The sequence below is a fragment of the Aythya fuligula genome, chromosome 8 (genome assembly GCF_009819795.1).
Source record: "Aythya fuligula isolate bAytFul2 chromosome 8, bAytFul2.pri, whole genome shotgun sequence".
Classification (NCBI taxonomy): Eukaryota; Metazoa; Chordata; class Aves; order Anseriformes; family Anatidae; genus Aythya; species Aythya fuligula.
Genome location: NC_045566.1, coordinates 19945915 through 19973407, shown reverse-complemented (window position 1 = coordinate 19973407; position 27493 = coordinate 19945915). Strand labels below are relative to the sequence as shown.

General features: G+C 52.8%; 1 protein-coding gene across 1 annotated transcript in view; it reads left to right on the top strand.

Annotated features, from left to right (window-relative positions):
- Positions 1-1247: 1247 nt before the first annotated feature.
- Positions 1248-27493, top strand: part of TNR (tenascin R) — a 58617-nt gene continuing 32371 nt past the window's right edge. Inside the window, exon 1 of the mRNA XM_032191906.1 lies at positions 1248-1462. The gene's annotated coding sequence lies outside the window, so the exon portion shown is untranslated. The remainder of the gene's footprint in view (positions 1463-27493) is intronic.

Below are 27493 nucleotides of genomic sequence, written 5' to 3'. Positions count from 1 at the left end.
AATCAGAGTGCTCTGAATCTGTTAAAATACAACATCACAATCTCTTCAGGATCTTCCCTGCTTTTTTTTTTTTTTTTTTTTTTTTTTTTTGGCTGGGTGATGGTAATTGGGTGGATTTGTCAGGAATTCACAAATAGCTTTAAATCTGCAAGGAGAGAACTCAATTGGCACTTCCTCCTGGCCGTATTTGAGGCAGCGGCCGCGGGGGATTTGGGCTCATTTCTCCTGTTCAAGGTGACGCCAGTGCGTGGCTCTGCAGGAGCAGCAGGGACTGCTGAACTCAGGGCTTTTTAACTGAGATGCACAAGGACAGGTGTAAAAACCCCAGTGCCAGCTTGGCCTTTTTATCCTTCCCCAAGGTCTGGAGCAGCTGCTGGCACCCATCACCTGAAGGGGGCCTGCGGGAGGGATGGAGGGGGACTGTCTGCTGGGCAGAGCAGCAATGGGACGTGGTGCAGTGGCTTTAAACTAAAAAAGGGTGGGTTTAGATGAGATATTGGAGGAAGTTCTTCACTCAGAGGGCGGTGAGGCACTGGTACAGGCTGCCCAGGGAAGCTGCAGATGCCCGGTCCCTGTGGATGTTGGATGGGGCTCTAGCGGGAGGTGTTGGGTAGAAAGGACCTAGCGTGGTTGGGACCAGGTGACCTTTAGGGCCCCTTCCAACCCTAACCATCCCATTGTTCTGTGATGCTGTGGTCCAACAGGGCAGGAAGCCCCACACACCAGTGGCAGTTTCCACCCCTGTTAACCCTCAGCAGGGAAGCAAGGCCCAACCCTTGTTGCGTGCAGTTGCCCTGCTGCTTTGCATTCCCAACCCAGCCAAACTCAGCGGGCTCACTCCTTCCATCTCTTACTTTGTCACTGTTACTTTTTTTTTTTTTTTTTTTTTGTGCTCCTCCTGGGAATTTCATGGTGCTGCCTTCCCCGCACGCCCCTTTGGAGATGCTGCATCCCCCGGGGCAGCCGCCTTGCAGCAGGGCCGGCGGGGGCGGCGATGCAGCACCAGCAGCAGCAGCACCAGGAGCAGGAGGAGCAGCAGCATCAGGAGCATCAGCACCAGCAGCAGCACCAGGAGCACCAGCAGCAGCACCAGGAGCAGCAGCAGCAGCAGTGCCGCCTGGGTTTTCGGGCGGGCTTTTCCTCCCGCTTCTGCCCGCTAGGTGGCTGCGTGCTGGGAGGAGAGCCCGGAGCGGGGAGCGAGGGGAGAAGAGGGGCGAGCAGGAAAAAAAAAAAAAAAAAAAAAAAAAAAAAAAAAAAAAAAGGAGAAGAAAAAAAAAAAAAAACAAGCTGCTGAAATTTAAGCAGGGGAGGGAGCGGCAGCCAGGCAGTGCCGGGGTCGCTCCGCTCCGCCGCAGCAGGCAGCGGGGCTGCCGGCGCCAGGCCGAGCCCGGGGACCCCTCCGGAGCGGGGGCTCCCCAAATTCCCACCCGACGGCGGCGGCAGGAGGAGCCGGCCCGGCCCGGTGAGTGCCTCCAGCACCGCGGACAGCTCCGCACCCGCACCCCGCGCTCCGCACCCCGCGCCCCGCATCCCCCGCGCTGCCCGGCCCCCGCCGCCCCTGCAGCCCCCCCCGACCACCGCATCGCCCCCAGCCCATCGCCCCCCATCGCCCCCCAGGCTCGGAGGGAGGCGGCGGGGGGACGGAGCCCGGCCGGGGAGGGGGGGCGGGGGGCGCAGGTTTTATTTGGGGGAGGGAGGGATGCGCGGGGGGGAAAGGCGGTTGGGGAGAGGGTCGGGGGATCGGGGGGGTGCGGCAAAAGCCGCTCGCACTTTCTGCGAGTTCCCTTCGTTGCTGGAAGGAGGTTGAGGAAATTTGGCTCTCGGCACCTGCGTCACACGGCGAGAGGAGGCAGCGGGGGGGGGCTGCATCTCGCTGCGTCCTGCGGGCAGCGCCGGGGACACCTCGCTGCACCCCCCGCTCCGTGCTCCTTGTGCCTCCTTGTACCTCCTTGTGCCTCCTTGTGCCTCCGTCCCCACACCCCTTCCCTCCAGCCCACGGCTCCCCTTCCCACGGGGACTCCTCTCAGGCGGCAGCCCCGGCTCCGGGCGGGCTGGGTGGGGGCAGCCCCAGCCCCGAGGCCACCCGGGCCCCGCCGAGCAGCGGGGGCTGCCCAAAGCCCGGCTCTCTCTGGTCGCGTTCAAAGTTTGAACGAGGTTCCTTTTTTTTTTTTTTTTTTTTTTTTTTTTTTTTTTTTTTTTTTCTCCTCCTTCTCTTGCTTGCTCGGGAATAGCTCGGAGGCGCCCCGCGCGTGGCTGCGTTTTGGGGTGAAACCTGGGGGGGTTTGGGGCGGAACCCGGAGGGTCTGAACGCCAGCCCTGTCATTTCGTGGAGCCGGAGAGAAAACAAAACGGAGGAAAGGGCCCCGCTGGCACCACCACACGCCAGATCTCAGCGGCCTCTTTCCTCCATCAGGAGCTGGGGCTGGAGCATCCCTGCCGAGCCGCTCCCCGGGGAGCCCGGCGCTCCGAGCAGCCGGCGAAGGAGAGGCACGGCCGTGCCCCAGGCAGGGATGAATTCGGCACACTCCATCAGCAGGGACCTGTCAGAGCTCCTGGCAGGCTCCCCCAGCTTCGGCAGCCCCCTGGCCCCACTCGTCTTGCCGGGGCGCGTGGCGAACGCGTCGAGAAAATGCTCGTCAGTGAGCAGGGGCGTGCGGGTGCGAGGTCGGTGCTGGGAGGCATTACATAAACAAACGGAGCAGAGCCACAAGTGAGGTGCTGGAAGGAGTCGATTCATTGACGGAGCTGCCCAAGCAGAAGGGATAAAGCCGGCAGCACGGTGACATGGCGTGGCAGCCGCTTATAATCCCCTCTGCTTTTAATTGTGTCTGTAATGAGAAATGAAATGTCAATGTCATTAGCTGCCGCCGCTCGCCATCCCCATCAGCGTGGCACTGGGGGACAGGGGACACGCAGGGGCTCGGCCACGTGCCCCACAGCCAGACCAGAGCTAAAACTGCAGCGAGGGCGAACCCAGGGCTGGTCAGATCCCCCCAGCCCTGCTGCGGGCTCTTACAGCCCTTGTCCCCAGGGAGAAGTGGGCTGGGGCAGTGGGGAATACAAATGATTGGGAAAAAATATTAAAGAAGAAGGAAATTTATGGAGGAATCTGTGGTATCCTCCTGTATCCTGGAGAAGTGCACCAAAAGCATCTGTTTTCACCCCAGGAGGAGAGCCAGCCCCACTGTGTCTGACCATGGGCCACAGGGACGGGCACTGCTGAGGCTGCAGCGCTGGAGGGCTCCTCGGCTCCTTGCCCCAAAGGGTGGTTGCGTAGGATGATGTAGCTTGGGGCTGCCTGGGACAAGGGTAGCTTAGGACAAGGTACTCAGCCGGTAGCTTTGGCTCAGTTGCACAGATGGATTTCTTATGGTATTGTCTGAAGTAGACCCAAAGTTTGGAGGAATCCAGCCCGGGATGGGGGCTGGAGCTGCAGCCGGCTGTGCGCTGCCTGTGGAGATGTCACATTGAGAGCTGAGCCTGGGGGTCCCGGTGGGCACCACGGTGGGCAGAAATCCTGGGCTGCATTCTGCTGCCAGCATACCAAGGAGGTGCCTTTTCCTCTCCACCTAGCACTGGCGAGGTCACACCTGGGGTGCTGGACCCAATCCTGGGCTCCCCAAGTCAAGAGACACGGAGCTACTGGAGCACCCAGAGAGGGCTACCAGGTGGCAAAGGGACAGGAGCACCCAAGGGTCACCGTGTGGGTGACAGGGCACCAGCACGGGCTGCCCAGAGAGGCCAGGGAGTCTTTGTTCTTGGAGACACTCAAAAGCCACCTGGTCATGGAGCTGGGCACCCTGCTCTCAGCTGGGAATGGTTGGGAATGGCTGCCCAAACATCGCTGCCAGGACGTCCCTGGTCCCAGGGGGCTCTTTGTGGGATGCTTTGGACCTCTCAGAGGTCTGTGAGCCTTCCCAAGGAACGGGCTCCAGTGGCTGCGGCATGGTCCTCTTCTCCTTCTCTCCTCTGCTCCCCTTCTCCTCTTCTTGGTACTGGCATGGCTGCAGGGGTCGGGGACAGATCCATATGGGGCTGCACCACAATACACTCCCCAGCCCTCCTCTTCTAAGCCCCCCTGTCTCCTTATGCTTATCTCAGAGCCTGATTTCTAAATCCTTCACTTTACCTCTATAATTACCCCTCGCAACCTCCTGCAGCAGCTTCCTGATGATCCCCAGGGACCTGTTTGATTTCCCCCCGTGCTTTGTTCCCTGTTGCCTTGCAGTGTCAAAGCCTTGCAGGTCCGTAAGCACCGGTGCTCCCCTCCAGCAACACAGCTGCAGGGGAGGCAAAAATTGAAGGGCTGGAGGTGCAGCCTGGGCTGTCCCACCACTGGCCCTGGCTCTGGTGCCTTCCTGGAGGTGGTGACCCTCGTGGCCAGCATCCCGGGGGGGCAGACTGGGGGTCACCCATGAGAGGAAGGTCCAAGCAGCGCTCACTGCCTCTGCGTGAGGAGCAGAGCCAAGGTCCTGCAGGACTTGCAGTGCTGTGAGGTGTTGTGGCCACATGCAGGCTCTTGCTAAGGCTTGAGAGGTTGTGTAGAAATGCCCCTGCTCTTCAGCTGGGGTTTGGTCTCCTTCACATGTGGTCCGTGGTTGTTTTGTGACCCCATGGCTGGTTGCTGCTGGGTTTGCTGGTGTGGCAGGCATCACAGTGATGCTAAATCCTCCCTCCGTGCCCCCTGTGGGCAGCTGGGGGGCATAGGGGAGTCAAGACCACCCAAAAGCCCTCATCAAAAAGGGCAGCACAGGTGATGTCTGCTCTCCGAGTCTCCTGTCTCCAGCTGGGAGGCAAGAGGGGCAAGGATGGTTTGGTTCATGCAACATCCCCCTCGCATCCATGTTTCCAACCCATTTCAGTCCCTAATCACCCTTTCCAAACTGGAAATGTGAACCTCTTCCCTTTATTTCAGCTGAAATCATGATAATCAGCAGAAAGCTCTGAAAATACTCCTGATTCCTAAAGCCCATCCCTGAGCAAGAGCACAGCCCTGACGCCGGAGGCCGGTTGCCTCCAAATTAGCCAGCTGGAGCTCTCGGCTGGTAATTAAATGCAGATTGATTGGGATAGATCGGGCTGTTTTCCCTTCGGGTGCAGCAGGGGTTCCTGGGGGAAATGCTCAAGCTGGTGCTAACAGGACCCCCCCACACCCTGAGATGTCCAAGGAAATCCCATTGCAAAGCATGAGCTTTAAACTTACCCTTAATTACCCAGATAATTTATCACAGAGCACTAGGAACAGAGTAAAGCAGACAAACAGTTCTGAGATAGAGCTCAAGGAATTGCTTCATTTAGCAAATAGTTTTAATGTAAGTAACTATTTCCTACAAGGGGGACAGGGCTGGAGCGCCACGGAGGGCTCCCAGCCACAGAAGGGATGAGCCCTCTGTGTAATTCCTCATTCATTACTGCTGAGCACCCCTCTTGGCAGCTAAACCAGGATGGATGATGTGGTTTTTGGCTGTTCTGTGCTCACCCGCAGCATCCCCACTGCTGCCAGGGATGTGGCGTCCCCGTGCAGGTGGAGGCTGGGAGAGTGCCCGTGCAGCAGCACCGGGTCCCCTCTGGGCAGGGAATCAGTGAGCAAATCTGGGGTGAATCCGTCTGCTTGCCGTTCTGCTGAAGTGCAGGGGTTTTGTTAGCCTTGTGCTGGAGTCCTGCTCGGCGCTGTGCAATCGCCCTGCGAATCGGGTGGCTCGGGGATGCTCGAGGGAAGGGGATCGGTGTCCCGCTCGGGGTAAGCGTTGCCTGGTTCAGACAGCCTGGGCCAGTGCACCCAGGGATGCTTCATCTCCCTGGGCAAGTGGGTGGGAAAGCCAATGGCCCAAAGCCGGGCCACGAAGCTTCGCAGCCTCCTCGTTAGTTGCTTCTTCCCCTCTCCCTCCCCTCCATCTCCCCCTCCTGCTCCCGACCCGTCCCTCTCCCTCACCAGCCTCACCACACTCTCTTCCCTGCTCCGGGCTTTTGTTTCCCTCCCGGCTCGGCTGAAAAGCGCTATTTATTGCGTCAGGCACTCGCATGAAGAGAGGCTCTCTCCGGCTGCCCGCCGCAGATGGGGACCTCGCTCAATCCGCGCCCTGTTCTCAGCTGGGGAATAACAATGAACTCGAGACGGAGAAAGAGCAGCTCTGTGCTGCGGGAGACAGCCCTGTCCGTGGGGCTAAAATAACTCCACTTGTTTTATTTATAAACTCCGGGGGGACGGGGAGTGACCAGCATACAGATGTTGGCACAGCTGGCCCGGCCGGCACTACGTGCCCCGGCACAAGGCTGCCACGCTGCGGGGCTGCGCTGGGGTCCCGCATCGCACCCACAGCAGGGATACTCCCGTGGTGCTCAGCTTCCCCCCCAGAGGAAGGGGTGGGGGAGCGGGGAGTAAAAACCAGCAAAGAAAAGCCTTTCTTCATCATTTATGAGTGCACACAAAATGAAAGGAATGGCGATAGCAGTTAAGCTGATTTCTCCCCATCCGGCTCCCTCCCCTCTGCTGCCCCCCCATACACGCGCTCACTCCCGCTCATCTCCTCCCGCGCTCCCACGAGTGAATTGGATTAGTCACATCCTTAATTAACTGTGCTGGTGTGAGCTCTATTAGGTATTAAATGTTTGTCACAATCCAATTAAAAAAGCCATCCCAGCAGGGCAGAGGTTTAGCAGTGCCGTTGGCTTGCAGCCAGGTGGGGGGCATGGGGCAGAGCCCCCTCCAGCCCCACAGACACCCATGGCATTGGTTTGCCTTCAGGAAGGGCTCAGACCTCAGCATTAGACCTGGGTATTTTTGCTCCAAGGCTTCCCACACTGGCGCTGGCTTTGCTTTCTGCCTCCAGCCACACGCTGCTGATTTAACCCAAGACATCACCATTTTGGTTCTGTCTCCCCACGCACACACTATATCCCCCCAGCAGCCTAACCCACAAACCCACCATGCCTGCGGGGCTCTTGCTTCTTTTTTCCCAGCCTTTCAGCCCATTCCCAAGCATTACAGAATTGCACATCTCCCCTCACCCTCTGCAGCAGGACTTTATTAAAGCCCCATGGAAACTTTGGATTCATTCTCATTACCAACGCTCCGCTGTGCTGCGCTGTGCCAGCTCCCCCGGTCCCGAGCCCTAGGAGTTTGCAGGGGCAGCCTGGCCACAGGGAGCACCGGGGCTGGCTTCTTGCTAAGCTTTTATTATTTTAATTTCCTCTTTTTCACCAAATGGCACGGCTCATTTGGCTGCAGTTCCCAGGCTTGCCCTTGGTGCTTTGCTGCGGACGAGGTAAACCATGGGCCAAGCCTGTGGTTGAGGCATCGATTTGCACAGTAGGTTAGGTGCCACTCAGCAATTTTATTGTAAACAAAATAAAATAAAATCCTCTGGGGTGAATTTTGACCATGGCATCCCTGCAGGTACCCAGGAGACGGCGGTGGGACCCATGGGCACCCACGGCCATGTCTCACCCTGATGTCCCACGGCAGTGGTCTGGGAGCAGAGACCCTGGCGGGGAGCAGCTCCTTTGCAGCAGAAGCAGAAAGCCTTAATCCCTTTAAATTTCTCTTTATCGATTGTGGATTTATGGCTAAGCCACTCGCTGTGGAAACGCATGAGCTTCCCCCTCGCAAGTGCATTAGCAGGCAGCGGGAGCCCACCCGGGGTCTGCTCCAGCTCCCAGCGGGGCTGCAGATGGTGGGGCTGCCTGGGTGTGCAGCACCCTGCAGCAGCACGCAGGTGTCCCCGGTGGGATGCAATGGTTTGTCACCTCCGCATGGCCAGGGTGACCCCTGGGTGCTGGTGGCAGTGAGTGGGAAATGGGCACCACTCGCTTTTTGGGTCGCCCCCCAAATTCCCCTGGGGGTCCCACGCCCTCGGGCTGTGGCTCACTGGGCTGGGGTAAAAGGGCTTCCTGTTATCGATCCCCAGAGCACAGAATCTGCTGCTCCAGAGGATTTTCTTCCCAGCAATCAATGGAAATGTGGTTATCAGGAAAACGTGTTTGACCTGGACAAGTGTTTTAGCGATGTAAACAGAGCCGGAGTGGGGGGGAGAGGAGATAAGGAGCGCGCTGAGTGGAGACAGGCAGCGGCACAAAGGCTGGGAGATGAGAGGGGCTGAGATAAGGAGCGGGGAGGGAGGGGAGAGGAGCCTGGGGAAGAGGTGGCAATGAGGAGAGGAAGGGGACAGGAGGAGTGAAGGAAGGAAGGGGATGATTTCCTTAAAGGAGCACCAGGGCAGGTTTCCATGGAAATGGGTGCTGGCAGGGCGGCGGTACGGGTGATGCTCTGCCTGGCCCTGGCCGTGGGGACCATGGGGACCATGGGACTGTCCCCGCCAGTCCCCAGGTGGGGCGATGCTGTCCCTGTCCCTCACTTTGGGGGCCCTGGGGTGGCATCCATCAGCTTGTAGTGCTGCAGCTCCCCTCTGCCAAACTTTTCCCCTTCATTCGCCTCCTCCCTCTTTCCTCACAACTCAACCTGTGAGACAGCCGTGTCAAAGGGGCCTTGATTAGAGGCTTTAATTAGACCCTGGCCACTAGACTGATGGTCTTGTGTACGCCTCGGTGCCATCCAAATAGGCTTTTGCAGCACCCACAGTGAGCCTGGCGTACGTGGATCTCCCTCATTTCAGGGCTGCACGCTGCAGCTGATGGCCAGCCCTCCATGTGAGCCCCAGGTGACACCAGGACCAGTCCCAAGGTGACACCAGGAGTGATCCCAAGGTGACACCGGGTGTGATCCCGTGCTTCCCCGACCTGCTGCCTGAGTTTTGGCTGCCCCATTGATGCCCACAAACCCCACGCTCTGTGCCAGCCCCACCATGCGGGACTGATGGGAGCTGGTCAGCCGCTGGCGACAGCGAGTCCCCCAGCGTCAAAACCAGTCTGTTTCCAACGGGTTCCAAAAATTAATAACAAATAGGGCTGGAGAGAGGAGAAGTCCTGAAATTGGGGTTGGATGGCCTGGTCAGACAAACGTATTTCAGGACAGACCTGAGCACCAGTGTGGGCAGAAGGGATGTGTGGCGCGACCAAGCAAAGATGCCCCTGCCACCAGCACCCACGATGCAGGAGTGACAGCCCACTGCACCCAGAGGGGCTGAAGAGTTCCAGGGCTGGATGGGACAATGAATTTTAACCCCCCAAAAGTGCCCTGTGAAGCTAAGGGACTCCACCACTGGAACCAGGAGCAGAAACCACGGGATTAGTAATTTACACAGCTGTGTTAAGCAGGGCAGCAGGGGAGTTAAAGAGATCCAGCTCTGAGGCTTCGCAGTACAATTTGAGCCTCTCAGTCCTCCCTCCTGTCCCATGGAGCCGCCGATGTCCTGGATGGGTGTTTGCCCCATGTTCGCCTTACAACATCGCTCCAATCGTTACTGTAATTACACAGTAATTACCATGTTCTCTCTCTCTCTGCACTTTGTCCCCATCACAGGCGCCTCTTGATTATCGGTAACGCCGGCACTGCAGCTGAGTACAAAACTCCCATTTCCCAGTAATTTGCAGCCCGGTGGAATAGCTGTAACTAAAGCCACACCAACTTTGTGATTGTGGGGTTCATTACTTAATTACCTAGTTAATTAACCTCCAGCACTGGGGGGGGAGCAGAGGTCTCCAGGGCACTCAGACAGCTTAGGGAAACTGAGGCACAGGCACTGAGCCAGGGGTTTCAGCTAGGGCCAGTGTTACAAATACATTACAGGTAAAAACCTGACATCTTTAATTGAGCATGCGAAGGGCAGGGTTTCTTCCAGCAAGGCTGCACTTGATGCACAGGGTTTGGGGACACCCACCCCAGGATTTGGGGACACCCATCGTGCTGCGAAGGCTAGCACAGCCCATCAATCCGCAGGTACCCAGCTCTGCACCTTCTGTTGTCACCCTAACAGCCACGTCCCCACTTGGAGGGAAGAGCCAGGGGATTTCTCTACTAAAAAAAGGCTTTTTTTTCAGCTTCAATATGTGCGGTGCCTGGCATGGGGTTGGGGGGAGGAATGGCGGGGGGAGCTCTTGGTGAAAATGAGCCCCCAGAATTTTGCTTAGCAGCCCGCGGGGCAGGCTGGGCTTTGATCAGCACACGTGCACGGGTGGCCTTTTTTTGGCTGCGCCTGCAGCATGTGGCTGGAAGAAGTCCAGTCCCTGGGGCGAGCACCCAAAAATGACACAACGGAGGCGGGAGTGAGCACAAGGAAAATTGTCACCCTCCGGGGAGGGAGAGGCAGGGGAAAAAAATGCATGCAGGGCCAGGCAGAACACAGTGAGGCAACCAACCCTCCTAGGCTATGTTTTTCCTGCAGGCAAGCTGGCGTTTTGCAGCACGGCTTGGTGCCAGGGCAAGGTGGGTGTCACAGGTGAAGGCTTTGGCAAGGAGATGAGGAGCAGGAGGGACTTTTCTCCAGCCCCCCTTCCTTCACCCCTCTGGGTGAAGGAATTTGGGAAAAGCAGGGTGCCCCTGTACATCGCCACTCCCTTGATGCTGATGCGCAGGAGAAAACTTCTCTGTTAGTAGGCTAAATCCCCAAACCAGGTGAAAAGTCCCCAGGATAGGATGCTGAGGTGCTGTGCCCATACCGATCTGCCACCAGGCTGTGGTGCATGGAGGAAATGTCACCAGGTGCTGTGCTGGTGGGGACTCAGGGCTGGGGCCAGGAGCACAGGGCAGTGATGGGCACAAGAGGAGAGAAGCAATGGGGGTGGTAAACAAGATCGATGCACAGATTAAAGAGGCAGAGGAAAGAGAGGCAAAGGTTAAGAATATAAATAGGTAACGCTCCAACCCAGATTGCGAGGGAGAGGCGAGGGAGGTTAGATGGGAATAAAGCAGGGGCTGAGTTGTTGGAGAGCTGGGTAAAAAGAGAGCATGGAAGTGATGGGGAGAAAAACTGGGTGGTTAAGTAAGTGGTGAGATGAGAGAAGCTGGGGGCAGAGGATGGGGACAGGGTCGTCATCACCGCCCAGACACCACTGCCTCTCACAGCCTGCGGGGTGGGGAGACGACAGGAAAGGAAGAAAACCCCGGCATCTCCCAAATGCAGCTCATTTGAATTCCCCTGCCAAGCCCCAAGTTACTTTATACAGCCTCCTATTTTCTCGGCTATCTGCTGAAACATTAATTTTACAGCCCTAGTCAAAAAAAGCTGTTGGGAACAAAGCAAGTTGCACAGTGGTGCTTATTCCCTGCACTGCAGACCGACACCATGGTGCCTTCCCTCCCCCCTTAACGACACCCCGATGGCTCTGCAAAGTGGGCTGGGCTATTAATTGCATCGCCTTGCACCAGCCAAAACCCAGAGCAGCACCACTGGGCTGGGCACGGGCTCCTTTTGCTCTCGGGAAGAGAAGCAGAGGATGCACCAAGCCCTCCGGCATGGGTGCTGCAGGAGGCGAGGGCGGTGGTATCCCACCAGGACGCCCCAGCAAAGTGTGGGGGAAAGTTCCTGCTGGCACAGCCCAGGTGCCGTGCTGGTATCTAGGTATATAAGAACTGGGTGCATAGATATGCGCTCCTATTAACACTGCTGTTTGTGTTTTCTGCTGGTTTCAGGGGGCACAAGAAAGGATGAGGTCGTGGAGCCTCTGCAGGGCATCACCGTGACAGTTTTTGCAACTTCTCAACCTGCTGAGTCACGGGTTTGGTGGCTCCAAATAGGTTCTCATTAATGTATCAGGATGATGGGCTCACTTGGTTGTCCATTATTCATTTTTTATGATACATAAGACACTTTCCAAAAGCCAAAAAAAAAAATAAAAATCCAGGTGTTTTACTCCCCTTTGTAATTAGATTTGGTAATTAGGCTCTCCTTAGTAATACTGCAGATTTTTGTCCAAGCAGCAGGAATTTTGGGGCCTTCCTCCTTCCTCCCTCCAGCTTAGGCAATGGGGCAGCACATCTCTAGGATCATAGAGTCACAGAACCTTCTAGGCTGGAAAAGACCTTGAAGATCACCTACTCCAGCCATCAACCTGACCTACCAAGTCCTAACCCACGTCCCTCGGTGCCATATCCTCATCTCTGAAACACCTCCAGGGATGGGGACACCCCACCTCCCTGGGCAGCCCACTCCAGTGCTTGGCCACCCTTCCTCCACATGAAGAAATTGTTCCCAATGTCCAGTCCAACCTGCCCTGATGTAGCCCCCAAGAGAGTCAACCCCAAGAAGGGCAGAACTGATGGGACCCAACAATTGTGCAGTTACTAGGGAAATGAACAAGAAAAATGGGATTACTTTAAAAAAAAAAAAAAAAAAAAAAAAAAAAAAGCTAGCATGAGAAGCAGCATTTGATGCTTTGCCATTGCTTGGAGTCACATGGAGCGTGGCAATTAAAAGCTGGCGAGGCTTGATTGGCAGGAATGGGAGATGGTGCCAGCGCCTGGCACGGCGCGGATCTCTCCCACCTGCCTGTCCTTCCTGACCTCTCAGACCTCCACCGGATGCCAAGCAGACGAAGGCTGCTAAATCAGCTGCAGTCCTTCCCCGTTACTTCATTTATTTTATTTTTCTAAACCGGCAGCTTGGAAATAAGAAGGGCCCTCGAGGCAGAGCTGTCTCCAGGTTGAGTTATTTCGCCCCATCCCTCTCTGCATCTCCTTTGCCCTTCATCCTCAGGCTCTCCAGGTGCCTCCACATGCTCTTCAGTGGGATAGGGTGTGCTATGATTCGCATCTGGGCGTTGCATTCAAAAGGAGAGATGATGTTTTGGGAATTGTTTTCTGTTCGGTTTAATTCGTTTTTAATCAGCTGACGGTAATGATTTGATACAGAGCATCTTCCCGAGCGGAGGTTAATCACTGCTGAGCAAGCCTTTCACTCTGCGTTATTTAGAGAGGCGTTTTAGAGAAATACTGTTGGAGAGGCTATTTAACCACGTATTTGTTTTCACTGTGTACACAGCTTTTTCATGGGCTTCCCAGCATCTAATGTGAAGAGATTTTATTTATTTTTGTCATTTGGAGGGAATTCAGCCCTGCCAAACTGCCCGGGATTGGTGGCTCCTGAGGCTGCAGTAATCTGTGCAGACCATCTGGGCTGCAGACCTGGGGGGCTGGAAAGCCCTGTCCCCACCAGCCGAGCTCCAAATCTCTGAGTATTGGAGATACAGAGAAAGGGAATGACCCCATGGCTGTACCAGCATGTACTAAGTGCCAGTTTTCTCTCCGGGAGTGTTTGTAGCTTGATGATGGTGTGGGAGCCAGCTCTGAGCCGGATTTGCCAGCCCCACAGAGCAGGACTGGGGGAGCAAACCCCAAACCCAGCTAGCAGCTGGGGTCTTGCAAATACTAAATTGCTCCTTCAGGAGGGTATCTGGGCACACTCAGAAACCCGCTGCCAGTGAAGCCCCTGGGGCCAGTCCTTTACAAGGCATCGGCAGCAGTTCTCAGCCCCTTGGCAGTACCCAGGGAGCAGAGCATCCTGCATCAGCCCCTGCGCACTTCTGGTTCCATCCTGCTGCCAGGATTAAAGTGTCTGTCTCGAGATGGTGAATTATCCCTCGGCTGATGTATAGCTAATGTAATTAAGCGGTGTTTAAAGACTCCCCAAGGTGCTCCCTTCCCAGCCTTGCGGTTTGCAGTGGGCTTGCTCTTAACCACAGCTCGCAAACCCAAGGCAGCAGCCCCATGGGGCTCTACAGCAAAAAAAGGGCTGGGCCCCCAAATCATTTACTGACCTCACCAAACAGTTTCCATTTAATTAAAAGACAACAAAACCAACAACAACCAGAAAAAAACAAACAAACAAACAAACAAACAAACAAAAAAAAAACAACCTCCCAGGTGCTCCCTCTCCAGATGTTCAGCATGCTTGTGCCTCGGTGGCACCAGCTCTTCCAGCACGGGTTTGCTGGCTGTGTTGTCTGAATCTTTAAAGTGTTGGACACCACACTGCCCACTTTCTGCCACTTCCTTGTCTTTTTTAGCAACAAAAAAAAATATCAAAATAATGCGGTTTAGTGGTTGGAATGGACAGCAGGTTACAGCAGTGAGGCAGCTCGCTCAGGCGAGCCCTGCTGATGCCTTTTAAGAGGCAACCTGTGGCTACAGATTAAAGCTGGAAGCCCAGAGAGTCAGGCTCCTTCCTGGCCCTGCTTTAAACACAGCACCCTGTGCCTTGCCAGCTCGTCAGCCGAATCCTTTCCTTTGACACCCAAATTCCCCACTGCCCTCTATTATACCCATCCTATAGCAATCTAGAAATAGTAGCTGAGCAATGAGAACTGCACTGTCTCCCTTCATTTATTCCACTTCAGCCGAGCTAGAATTAGCAAAGCCCCACCAGTGTATTTATTCCCATTTTTCCCTTTTGCCCTAAGCCGTGTTCCCTCCTAGCATCACTGATCCAAACAGCACAGAGTCTGATAACGATAGGCAGCGTTCCCCCCTGCCATGGGATGCATTATTTATGCACTGCATCGATCGTGGGAAATAACCCCAGGGCATCCGAACATGATCGAAATCGCAGCTCGCCCTGCCGACGTTAATTACCCGTCAGCCCGGCATAATTAACAGTTCCCAACACCCCAATTCCCCAGCTCCACACACAGCCCCTGAGCGCTGCCTTCAGACGGACAGGGCCTGGGGATGCCCAGCACATGTTGCAGCATCGCTTGCTGCAGACGGGCATCGCTCGCACTGTAATCCACGTGTGCTGCATCAGTCACCCAAATCCACCTGCCTTTGCTCCCTGCCATCCCCCTCTGCTCTTCTCCGCAGCTTTCAGGAGATCTTTAGTGCCTTCTTTAGTGTTTCCCTGCCTTGACAGTTCTTACAGGAATAAATGAAATCACCTCTCAATCTTCTTGATAAACTAAACAGGCTCAGCTCTCTGAATCTCTCACAGAGAGGTGTTTTCCCAATCCTCTGGTAATTCTGTGGCTCTGTAACCTGCAGGCTTCTGCTCAGTGCCATAGGGTGGACACAGCAGTGCCCTGTTCCTACATAGCACCCAAAATGGTGCCCAAAACACCCAGGCTCTCTCCCACCCTTTCTCTCCAGGTAGAGCAGTGCCCCAGAGGTGGAGGAGCCCAGCCCAGCACCTTCACCAGCACCAGGTTTAAACGCTCCTGGTTTTTGCCTGTGATATTTTTGTGCGGCCACACACGGAGAAGGGGCTGTGATCAGCTGATAAAACCTGGATTATGATGCCCTGATCATGCTTGATAAGCCAGGAAGGTTTCATAAGAAGCTAATGCTCTGCCCTGCCCTGTTCCCGTGATATTCAGTGAGATACAACACTGCCAGATCCCCAAAACCATGGAGCAAGGGGTGCAGTGCTGGTGCAGCCCTCCCTGTGCTGGGCAAGAGACTCTCCCCCTACTATTAATGCCAATGAAGGAGCTTTTGAATGCCTCTCCTGAGTGAATAAGGTGGTTTCAGGAAGCTGCTGGTGCTGTGGCTGAAGGGTGGGCGGTTTTGGCATTGCCCAGAGCACAGCAGCCACCAGAACAGCACCGACAGGATGCGGTGCTCAGGGCTGCACCATGGGAATTTGTGGAAGTGGGCACCTTTGCAACAAAAACCTTTCTTCCACGAAAACCACGGGGAAAATGAAAGGAATAAGCCATGCCTGGAGCCGTTGGAAGCTGTAGGCATGGAAAATCAGGGAGGGTTGCAGATGTTCCCCTGCCTGGGCAGGAGAGGGGGCACTGATGGTGGGAGGAGGTGGTCGCACCCACCAGGGAAGCTGGAGGCTAATGGAAGGATAATGTCACCAATTAGGGCTTTAGCAGAGGTGAAAATGCTGCAATTGTGATAGAGGATGAGGGGAAGATACCCACTCAGAGCTGGTGCAAATCAGTGCAATGCCATGGACCGAAGCATCAGCTCACAACCAGGCACCAATCCCAACCACAACAGGGAAAGGAAAATGGCTGATAAAGCAAGCAATAACAGCAAAAAAAAAAAAATATATATATATATATATATATAAAAAATAAAATAAAATCGGTAAAACTGTAATGAAGACTAATTAAAATATTGCCATCATCACAGGGATGATGCTGAGCACAGGGCGGGTGGTGATGACAGCGCTACCCAACAGAGGCAGTGCAGAGTGGTGCTGGTGGCGGTGGGGGGGCTGCAGGAGACACCGGCTTGTCGGGATGGAGGAGTAGGTCCTGGAATTGTGATGGGAATAATTATGACTCTAATGGGGTGGTAATAAAGATAATGGAATCGTAATTGAGGAGGGGATGGCTGTAGAGGAGGAGGAGCAGATAACAGCCTTGTAAAGGAGATGATAAGAAAGATAATGGGTGGTAATGGAGTTGTTGTTAAAGGTAATGGAGTTATAATGAGGTGACTGCAGCAGGTAGGAGAGACGGTTGGTTTATCGAGGACCATGATGCAGAGAGGACTATATTTCTAATTCATCATGACAGGCAGTGGTGGAGGTGACCAGGAAGCTAATAATAACTGAAGGGGTCAACTGTTCAGACAAATGTGGACACGTAGCGAGCACGGCAGGACCATGGCCCTGGGGACGCAGTGCGGAGGTGGTGGCAGCAGGGACGTTGCACTGCAGCACGAGCACGAGGTGCAAGGCAGAGACACAAGAACAAGTCCTGGGCAAGCCCTGTGAGGTTTGCTTTAGGGCAGGGCTGTCCTTCAGGGCTCTGAGACGGGGAGCAGGGGGCAGCTGGTGGCGAGGATGAAGATGAGGATGAGGAGCCCCTGCAGTGGAGTTGACGGTGACTGGGACCAGCTGGTGACTGCAGCAGGACCTAGCAAGAGCAGGGCTGGTCCTTGCGGGCAGAGCTGCGATGTCAGCGCCTGGCCAGGACAGACACACGAGTGAGCTCATCTCAGCAGCACAGGCACTGCCTCAGGGGACGAGGCAGAGGGCAGCTGATGCCACCGTGCCTCGCGGTTGTCATTTTCAGCCACGTGCATCGGGTCGTCTCCTCCTGAGCTCAGCACACAGTCCCCAGTCCTTCCTGCAGTCCTGTTAATGCCTGGTTTGGAGTTGCTCTAAGTGATTTCTCCATCACCCTTGTGCACCTCCACCTTGGTGCTTGCAGCCTGCTCATGCCATTTGCTGAGCTCATCGCTGTTTCTGACTCCGTTCCCTCTCCACATGAGCTTGCTCACCAACATCACCAGCCTTAACCCACCCCTTGGAGACAGCTGGGCTGGAGACCCTCAATTCTCTCCCCAGATGGCTTGAGGGAGGTGTTTCAACCACCTCTCCTCTCCTCGTGGTGAGGACCACACCAGACCAAGTTCTTTATCCTGCTTTTGGGACTTGCACACATCAGTTCAAGCCTCATCACCAAGTTCTGGCATATCTCCTGCGCCTCAAGAGCAGGTATCCCATCATAGGAGCAAATTGGTTTCACATTTGTTCTCGACAAACCTGTGCTGATTGCTGCTTTGTAGCCTCATTACCCTCCAGGTTCTTACAAATTGATTGCTTAATGACTTCTTGTAATTCTCCCTGCCTTCTCATAATGCTCCCTGTTTTGGAGCCAGGCTTCCAGTTGCCCTGCTGAAGAGATGCTCACTTGCCACCAGCAGCTCTTGGAGAAACCTCGTAAGCCCACCATGATTACCCTGGCCTAATTAGCTGTCTGGGAGGGAGGGCTGAAGCACAGCCCACAGTGGATCCTCTCAGCTCCCCCTCTCCACGGAGGCAGTGAGCTCGGTCTCTCCTTAGTTCCCCTTCCCTGTCCAATGCATTTACAAAAAGTTTTTTTCACAGCCTTTAGGTTGATGGCCTGTTGGAGCTTGTCCTGTTCATACCTAGCTGAGCATCTGCTCTGCCAACCCCATCACTGGGTTTCTGCCCTCATTTCCCCTTTTCTGCTACCCTTTTTGTCTGAGCCACTTTCCTCCTATCCCACTGCATCAGGAAGGCTTGTTTTGGTGCCCCTAGAACAGTCACTTTACGTAATTGCAAGCTTCCCTGCTCTCTTTATCCCTCAGATCATCTTCCCTAGCGATGTTACCTACCAGTTCCCTGAGTTTTTTTCGGTCCATTATCCTCACTCTGCTGTTCTCGCTCCTTTTCTCGTGGCACTGTGCGCTCCGCTATTTTGTAATTTATTTCCTGAAATTACCTCCCACTTTTTTTTTCAGACAGTTCTTCTCTATTAGCCCAAATTAGAGCCAGAATAGCAGCTTCTCCAGTAGCTTTCTCCATCATTGGAAACGAGATGTTGCCATCACATACCCTGAGATCTGAATGGCTCCATCCTGTCGTACCTCTCCCATGAGGTGTCCGTGTAATCGAAGGCACTGTTGCCATGAGGTTGCACGGTGTGGAGGCACCTGAGGTTAGAAAAGCCCCTCGCATCCACCCACCTCGCCACCCTAACTCACGTGAGGTCTGGCCCAACAGTTTCACCCTATTTTGGCCACCCCTTTCAGGTTACCCACATCCAAGTAACCTGCTGCCGGCCCCTTGCTAACCTTCAGGAGAAATGCCCTGTTCATGGAGCCCCGTTTTCCTTCATTCCTTTGTGGCCAGTTTCCTTCTTCCCAAACAAGCTACACTGGGTCCTGTTTATCCCCATAATCCTATTTAAGACCTACAACAAAGCTCTAAGACTACATCACCCTTTTTATTTGCCATACTCAACCACACTCTCCTTGTTATGTGCCTTCTCATCCCCTTTCTGATCTCACCACTTTTTGTTTTTCACTGCCATTTTTTGGCATTTCTCTGGCAGGTGTTTGGCACATCTTTGCTTTGCCAGCAAGCTGGCATGACCAGAATGCCTTGGCAATGGCCATCGGAGGTCAAGGACAGGCCACCACAATGGTAAGCCTGCCTCCACCAGCCTTTAGGTCATCCACCCCCGGGGACATTCCACACCAAAGCATGCCTCTGCTTCTAGGGGATAGGATTTCATGGGTTTAAAGTAACATCTGTGCCTGCCTGAGAAGGGGAGAAGCATCCTTTAAATGCTCAAGCACCTGTGGAAAAAAAAAAAAAAAAGAAAGAGCTAACAAGTAAAAATAAATAAATAAATAAATAAATAAATAAATAAATCAAGGCCAAAAAAAAATGAAAAAAAAGAACACAGGAGATTGCACCTGCCTCCAGGATAACCTAGGAACATCTTTTTTATCACTGAAAGTCCATTTTCCGTCGAAGATGGGACTTTTTTTTTTGGTCTTAATCAGTTTCCCAATAGAGAAACATGAAGTCGAAATAACCCAACAGACCAAAGGACAAAGCAATTGCAAGTCCCCTGGCTGGCCGCCAAATCAAACTCTGCTATATACAGGGGAAAAAAAAATGAAAGAAAAAAAAAAAATCACTACAACAGGTCTCCCAAAGGGAAAACAGGCAGTGAGGATGAAGGATAGGAGGGGAAATTGGAAGAGAAAGTTGGCCTGACTTCAGGACCAGCATGTGCACAGATCCTTTAATGGCTAACCAGCCCAGAGACGTTGGTAGAAAAACTCCCGTTTGTGTTATCACCACAAGTTCCAGCCCTGATAAATAATAAGACAGAAAAACTGTGAGCACTGTCATGTAGCAAAAATCTTCACCCCTAAGGTGCTGTCATTGCAGGAGAGGTCTGTAGCAGGGAGATGACATCCTATGTCTCTGGTACAGGGTTGGCCAGGATGCTCGGAGAGTTCCTCAGAGATTCATGGGTCTGGGATGTTCACTGGTCCTTCTGGGTCAGGGCTGTTGGATGTAGGGGAAAAAATATCTATCTATCTATCTATCTATCTATCTATCTATCTATCTATCTATCTAATAAATGGGGCCATGGGGCTAGGAGCTGCACCAGGACCAGGGTTCCTGCAGCACCATGGGCGGGTGTCGACCCACCTGCTGGTGGCATCCCCACACCTCATCAGGTGGCTGGAGAGAAAATGGAAAAATAAAATAAGTCAGGGGGATAAAATCCCCAGTATGCAGGAGATGTTATTGCTGTGATTTTGGCTCTTGTAGATGCCCAAGTACTGTCGTGCATGGTCTGAGTTTCCTAAGAAACTGTACCCTGTGGAAAAGTCCCACAGGATGTAATAGCAACGCAGCTAGCAGGGTTACCCTGAAACCTGTAGGATTTAATAGCTCGGGTTGCTCTTTCTAAGAGTGGTTTTAACTAGCCAATACATTTTTATGGCAGGGAGAATAATTCTCTCACTTTCATAGAGCATGAGCCACAAAAAACCTGTAAGAAAATCATTTTCTATTAAATTCTTTATTACTTTCAAGGGGACAAAAAGCAAAGAAATGCAACCGAAGTTACATTTTCCATTAGTTGCAGATTCTTTTTAATTCTTAGTGTAAGCCTTGCAAGGATTTATGTGTCGGACTCCCCACTCTATATCCATGGTCCTTTAGTTTGGAATAAAATTGGGGTACATTGCAGCCCCAAAGCTGGGCATTACTCAGTCCATGTGCGCACAGATCTGTGCATGTTCAGTCTTTAGCCAGGGCTCGTGGACCCTGCCAGGCACCTCTTTGCATGCTGGAGCTGGTATTAAATTGGGGGGGAACAAAAATTTGCTGGCTCTGAGATGCCCTCCCTGTGGCAGAGTGAATCACCAGGACAGCGCAGCCTTGGATCCATGAGCTGTTTCACCTGGAAGTCAGCCCAGGCTGAGCCAGTGTTTGGGCAAGGAGGAGCTCTGATGTTGCACCACCAAGGGGTTGTCTAAAAATAAAATAAAATAAAAATATATTTTCAGCCCCAGCCCTTCCCCAGACTCCCATGGAGCACAGGGCCATCTCCTCACTCCTCTCCATCCCAAGGACCAGGAGGTTGGAAAGTCAGCTCTGTGTTGGAGGGAATGGGAGCTGGAGCAGAGGGAGCAGATTTGCTCCCTCAGGTCCTTACCTTGTCCCAGGTCCCATTTTTCTGTGGATTTTGCAGGATCAGCTGGCTGCCAGCCGCAGGACCAGGCAATTCAGCAACCAATAGGTTTTTATGGATATTTAAGCTTTGATTTAAGCTCCTGCTGTCATGGCAAATAGAAAACGCTTTCTGACATGCCAAGAAAGGCTGACATGAAATGTAGGCATGTTTCCATCACCTACCCACCCCCCAGAAAAAAATAAAATGTGCTAACAAGAACATAATTACAAACCTGACACCAACAGCCAGAGGTGTGCAGGCACAGGCTGAGCCACTAGATAAATGCTGGAGGAACGGATCCTGTTGCCGTCAGCACTTTTCACTAAAGTATTTTGGGTAAAATAAATAAATAAATCATTTTAAATCAACTCAACATGAACTTGCATCTTCTTATGGTGGGAACTGTAGTGGGTCTGCCCCAGCACCCAGGCACAGGACAGACGGACAGACCCAGTGCCAGTGCCCCCGTGGTGAAGAAGTCACTATCTTTCTGTTTGCTGTATTTAGGGTGTGGGAGTGGCAGCCCCTGTCCATCTCAGTTAGTGGCTGTGTCCTGCTCCCGGCTGGCACCAGGAGGTGTTTGCTCGCAGGTTTATGCAGAAGCACCTCACAACCAATAATCCCTGGCTTTCGCACTGCTGCACTCCAACTCTGCAAATATTTTTGGCTATTTCCCCCCTTCCTACGGTGCTGCAATTGCCGTCCAAGTGATCTCGTTTCTCAGTTCAGCAAGCCCTACAGGAAGACCACAGTGTGTTATTTATCATTATTTATCTACCCTTTGGATCAAAAGGGAAAGGGCAGCAAAGGCAGGCAAGAAAGAGTGCTCCAGATGACTGTGGCTAATCTGGGCTTAGAAATTATAAAATTCACCAACTCAGAGAAATAAGAAGTGCTGAATCAGCCTTCCCTGATCAGCAAAGGGCAACTGTGTATGTGCATGGGTTGGCACTGGGGATGGAGGGAGGAGGGAGCAGAGCACAATGAACTTTTCTGCTGGTGACAGGGGTTGTGTCACATCACTGCCACAGCATTGAAGGGGTCTCCTTCAGCATGCAATTCTTCAGAAGAAAAAAAAAAAAAAGGAAAAAAAAAAAATTGATTTTAAGTGCTTGCTTGTAAACTGTCCAACCCCAACACTCATGATGCTAGTGGGATAATTTAAGTGAGCAAAACCAAGCTGGAGCTTAGAAAGCCTGACAGACCAGCAGGCTTGCTTCCAAGCTCTCATGCCCTGCACCGGCTCCAAGCTCAGCAAAATTATATTACACATTTATATCCACTCCTTAATGAGGTACTTGCCTATTATAGGGCAATAAAAACTCAGCCTGACTCAGGTCTTCTGTGCAAGTCCATGCTGGTGCACTGAGGCTTCCCAATCACCTTTATTTTCCCTGCAATAAAAGGCACAGACGCTGCTACCAGGTCCTACACAGGGACGTAAAATGGGGACAGACTGGGGGTTTCCCACTCTACCTCAAGAATTTGGTGGCAGGACTAAACCAGAGACAATGGAGCTGGCGAGCTGTGCCCTGTGCTTGTGGGGAAGCAGCGGGAGATGGGTGTGTGCTCAAGGCTGATGAAGGGAGCAGCAGCCCTGGGTTTGGGGCAGCCAGTACCTGCAGGCAGCCCTGTGCATACCCAGGGCTGCCACCTCCTCTCCATACGCACACACAAGGCTCACCTGGCATGGAAAAAAAAATAATAAAATAAGTAAAACAGATTAACCTATCTGACAGTACAGCGAGGATGTGTCAAACACAGCCCAGCTGGCTGGCTCAGGAAAAAAAAAAATAGTGGTTATTACTGCAAACTCTATATACATTATTTATCAAATGAAGTCTCTGCAGCAGGTCTACGATTCATTTCCTTGCTCTGGTTGTCTTTTTGATGGTAGAAATCATCTTGAGCCCTGCTATGGGGCTGGGGGTGAGCATCTCTGCTGCTCTCCCAAAATGCTGAGGTTAAGGTATGGGAGGTGGTTGGTGCACGAGCAGTACGCTGCTCGATGCACAGCCGGTGTTACTTGTGTGGGGGGAGGCTGTGTGCTCCGTCCAGGGGAGCAAAGTCTGGCACAAGTGTCTGCTGCTTTGCTGAATAACTGGGGGAAACTCTGCAGAAACTGCAATTGGTAGGAAATATCAAATATTGGAGGGTTCAAACAGTGTGATCCCTGCTGCCACCTGCCAGGTTGCATGTGAATCAGCCGCAGTCCATGGCTTAGCTTGAGTGATATGTTAAAAAGGGAGAAAAATGAGAATTTTCCAGTCTAGGTATAAACAATCTGAGGTATGCCAGAGCACGCACGACCTGAGGGGCGCATCAGGTCTGCTCCTTCTCCACAGTGTAAAAATACACACCCAGGGGAAAATGAATGCAAAGACATGCCCGACGGGCATTTCTTTGCCATGCAGTCCTGTGGCAGCACTTCCAAATCCCGTTTTGGGGCCAGGTGCCCTGGTGCCACAGATGAAATCCGACGCAACTCTGCCTTCCAGCAGTGCTCGCCTCCTGCCCTTTGCATGGCCCCCTGGCCAATGCATCTAGCTTCCCAGCCCCTTCCGTGCATCTTTAATTTGCATAATATCCGTGCAGGGGGGTGATAGCTGGCAGCACTTTGGTGGAGCCAGGATGGGGGCTCCCTAAGTAAGGGAATTTGCATCCACCGCGGCTAAGTGCAAGGCTGCGAGGAGGGCCAGGACGGCTCGCTCACTAATGAAACATGACAGCAAGCACCCAGTACATGAGCACGAGGCTTTGCTGCTGTGTGCTGAGAGCAAATGGGGGAAAAAAAAAAAACACCTCATGCACATGGCCAAGAGGGACCTGAAGCCAGTGTAATTCATGTGAGATGAATCCACTGGGGATCCAGGCTCTCTCTTGCACTGGGTTCCCTCCGTGCTGGAGGATGGCCACGTGGCCCTGCCACCGTCTGTCCATGAGTCTCTGCCTGTGCAAGGATGGGAAGAGGGAGGGATGATGGCAAGGGGAGCAGGGGAGAGAAAGGGAAGGAGGGCAACTCTGCACACTCGTGTGGTGCTGCACCAGATCCCCACACTGAGCTCCTGCCATACAGGTGCTAAATGTAGCCGTAAGTAGAAAGCAATCACATGGTCATTTGCACCTGAAGTCCATTTAGGATAGGCAAAAAACAGAGTAGCAGAGAAAAAGCTGAGCCAGACAAGGATACAGGAAGAGCTAAAAGCCCAACCGTTTTGTCAGATTTCTCAGCAGTTCACGATAAATCTCTGTGGGATGCAAAGCGATGGCAGCCCCACCACGCAGCCCCCACCATGCCGTGCCAGCAGGTCCTCCATCACCCTCCAAAATTCATTACCAATGTCCCTGCCAAAGACAAAAATAACATTGTATTTATTTCTGTGCTTAAATTCCAGTTGCCATGTGATTAAGTACTATCACGTAATTGAAGAGGATTTAGAGGGTGTTTGTGCCCTGCAATGCTCTGCAATTATGGTTAATTCCAGCTTTATGGCTTCAGAGCATCACCAGAGCTGCTCCAGGGCCAGCAGAGCTTCATTTCAGGGGTCAGAAACACAGCTCGTGGCTGTGTCACTGAAGGGTAGGAAATCCAAAAAATTCTAGCCCCGTCCAAAACCATGAATTTGTGTGTTCCTGGGTAAAAAGAGTCTACAAAACTCTGCAGCAAGGTGTCTCGTACAGCTGGGTGCTGTGGGCCAGATTCAGGCCTCAGCTGCTGATGTGTTAATGAAATGAGTTTGCCCTAAAACTTTGCGCTCATCCTTTCCCGTGGGAGCTTATAGAGGCTATTGATATATGCCGTGAAAATTCAATAAAAGAGTATGTAATGAAAGAAAGATATAATGTAGGCTGTGATCACAAAGGCACACATGAATTATTAAGCCTGCTGAATTTACAGGCAGCTCGGGGAACTATAGATTTCTTCCTCCACATATAGTTGGGGAATGCTGTTAAAAGCATCAGAGTATTTCATGCTTAACCATGCAATTAGTCAGCAGGGGGAGGTGCTCGCTCCCCGGGCATCCCCGGCACAGCTCGAGAGCCAGCTCGCATCCATCCACAGCCCCGGCCCCCCCAGGACTGCTGGGGCACCTGATGCCCCAAAGCAAGGCATTCAATCTGGTTTCACTTGGAGATGCTCTTGGGCTGTCCAAATCTTAAATCGTCCCCAGCACAGTGCTCACCACGTCCCTCTTGTGTTCCCCCCTCCATATTTTGCAGCTGTGCCATACCTGTGCCGGTCCCATGGTGTGAGTTGTGCCTGCTGTGACTGCACTTGCAAGGCAATAAAAAAGGGGCCACAGATGCTGCTCAGGACTGCAACATGTAAAAATAACCTACAATATATATTTAAGGAGGACGCTCTGCAGGATTTTTTTTTTCTCTATTTCTTCCTTCAGTGGCCCCTAAGATGCAAATCCTGTGTGCGGAGAGGCTGTTTGGGAGGGAAAGAGAGCACTGGGCTCTGTTACATTTTGGGCAAAAGTGCTCAAATGTTTTTCTCAGTTTTAGATTGTTTCATTTTATTGAGCCCCGTGCACATAAATGGTATCAGATTGATTTTTTCTCAGATCCCCTAAGCTGAAGCATTTTGGAGCTGAGCGTTCGACACCTGCCAAACTTGAATTTGAACCTTAATTTAAACTCCTGCCTGGGCTGGCCAAAATTCACCTGCAAACCTGTCATTAATGCGACTTCTCTTCCTGGATAGACAAGTCCTGACCTTTCAAACTGTGCATGCAGCCCCAAATTGTTCCCACAACTCTGTTTATAATAATAAAAGAAAATAAAGAGAAAGCTCTCCTAGCATCATGTTGTGGGGATGCAACTGCCCCTGCAGCACCACCACCTGAAGCCATCCATCCACCCAGGTGATGCCACCATTTGCTGCCCAGAAATGAGCGCTGAGCAGTGTCCCACGGGCACCCAGCACGACGAGTATTGGGTTCGGGTCCATGAACCTGGTGGTTTCTATGAGCAAATGGATGTCTTTTTGTCTGTGGGTTGGGGTCACGGAATCACAGACACATCTAGGTTGGAAAGAATCTCCAAGGTGACCAAGCCCAACCATGACATTGAAGCTGTGAGCCACGTGACCTGCTCACCATCCTTACCTAGTCCTCATGGCCGTGCACACACTCTCCTCCATCCTACCTGCAAGCACTTCCAGCGGCCAGGCTGGGTTCTCCTGGGCGGCGAGGTGTTTGGGAGGACTTTATTTTGTTCCCACCACTGAGGTTGCTCTGCAGCCCTGCAACAGGGCTCACTTCGAAGCTCCAGCCTGGCTCTGCGCACTGGCATGTGGCCATAATTACTTTCCTATGGAACATACACAAACACACACACACACAAAAAAAAAAAAAAAAAAAAAAAAAAAGCAGGGAGAGAGGCCAAGGAGCTCGCGGTGAGTCTCTCATGCCAGCAAGTCAATCAAACGCAGGCAGTGCTAATTAGTCCCTGTGCCACCCGTAGGTCAGCCAGGGCCACCAAGAAGCTGTGGGGGAGGTCAGGAGGTGGTAAGGATTGGGGAGGAGGTGTTGGGGGGCTCTGAGAGCAGCCCCCCTTGAGCAAGGCTCATCCACGGGGTGTTGCAGGGGTGTCGAAGGAGAAAAGCCCTGGATGGACCCAGTGCCTTCACCATCAGGTTGAAGGCACTCAAGCTTAACTTTCTGGTTAGTCTCACGAGTTGAGTTGCTTAGTTGTCCCCAGCTTTGGGTAAGTAGCCCCAAAACACTGCTTAAGGTACACCCACCCCACCTTGTTGTCTTCTCAGGTGTCCTCCTCCTTTCCCTCCCCTGTGAGCATGGACAAAGTCACCATGAGGAGCAAAGGTGAAAGAGGTGGTCACTCCACCTTGGAGTTGTTTCCATTTTATTTCCATTTTTCTTGCTTTGCCAGAAACCATAAACAAAAAGAAAGAGAGCCTACCAAACGTGTCCCACATGCCTGCTCGTGAGAAGAAAAAGTGCAGCAGGAACGCTGCAGTAATGTGGGATAATAACCCCATAAATGCTGTGAGTTGTCTGAATAGTTGTATTTACAGGAGTACCTTGGTATTGTAGGAGAGGAATCAGTAAGGAAATATTTTCATTGAGCAACAGGGGAAGAGGGAGAGGCACAGCCGCTCCCTGGGGAGCTGGATAGGAGCTTCAGAGCAGGGGGTAATGGCAGTGAGAGAGGGAAACTGCTCGAGATTACGGCACTTGCAGACAGCAGCAAAGTCAGATCACACCAAAGCAGCACACCTTTATCCTCTCCCATCCCCAGAAACCCAACCACTGAGCTATTGCACCCATCCTGCTGGAGAACCCCAGGTTGTCATCCCACCTCATCCTGCCACCAAAAGTCCCAGAAGGAGCATGTTGTAGTGGATGGGGCAATTCCTATCTCTTGGCACTGCACATGCCTTGGCCCTTCAAGGCAGGTCCCATCTCAACAGGACCACATCTTGGCTCTGAATAATACCTGAAGTTCATGACTTCTTAGAGCTTTGGTAAAATTTCTGGTGATGCAGTGAGGAGCTCTTCAGCTCCTTGCACCTTTTTACCAAAACCATGAGGAACCCATTGTCTGGATTTATGTGCCTGGTGGTCAGCACACAATAGTCCCAGCGAGAGTAATGGGGCTGAATCCATCCCCAGCACAAGCAGGATGGCACTGGGGATTTCAGGCTGCAGATAAGGGTGGCCTTTGA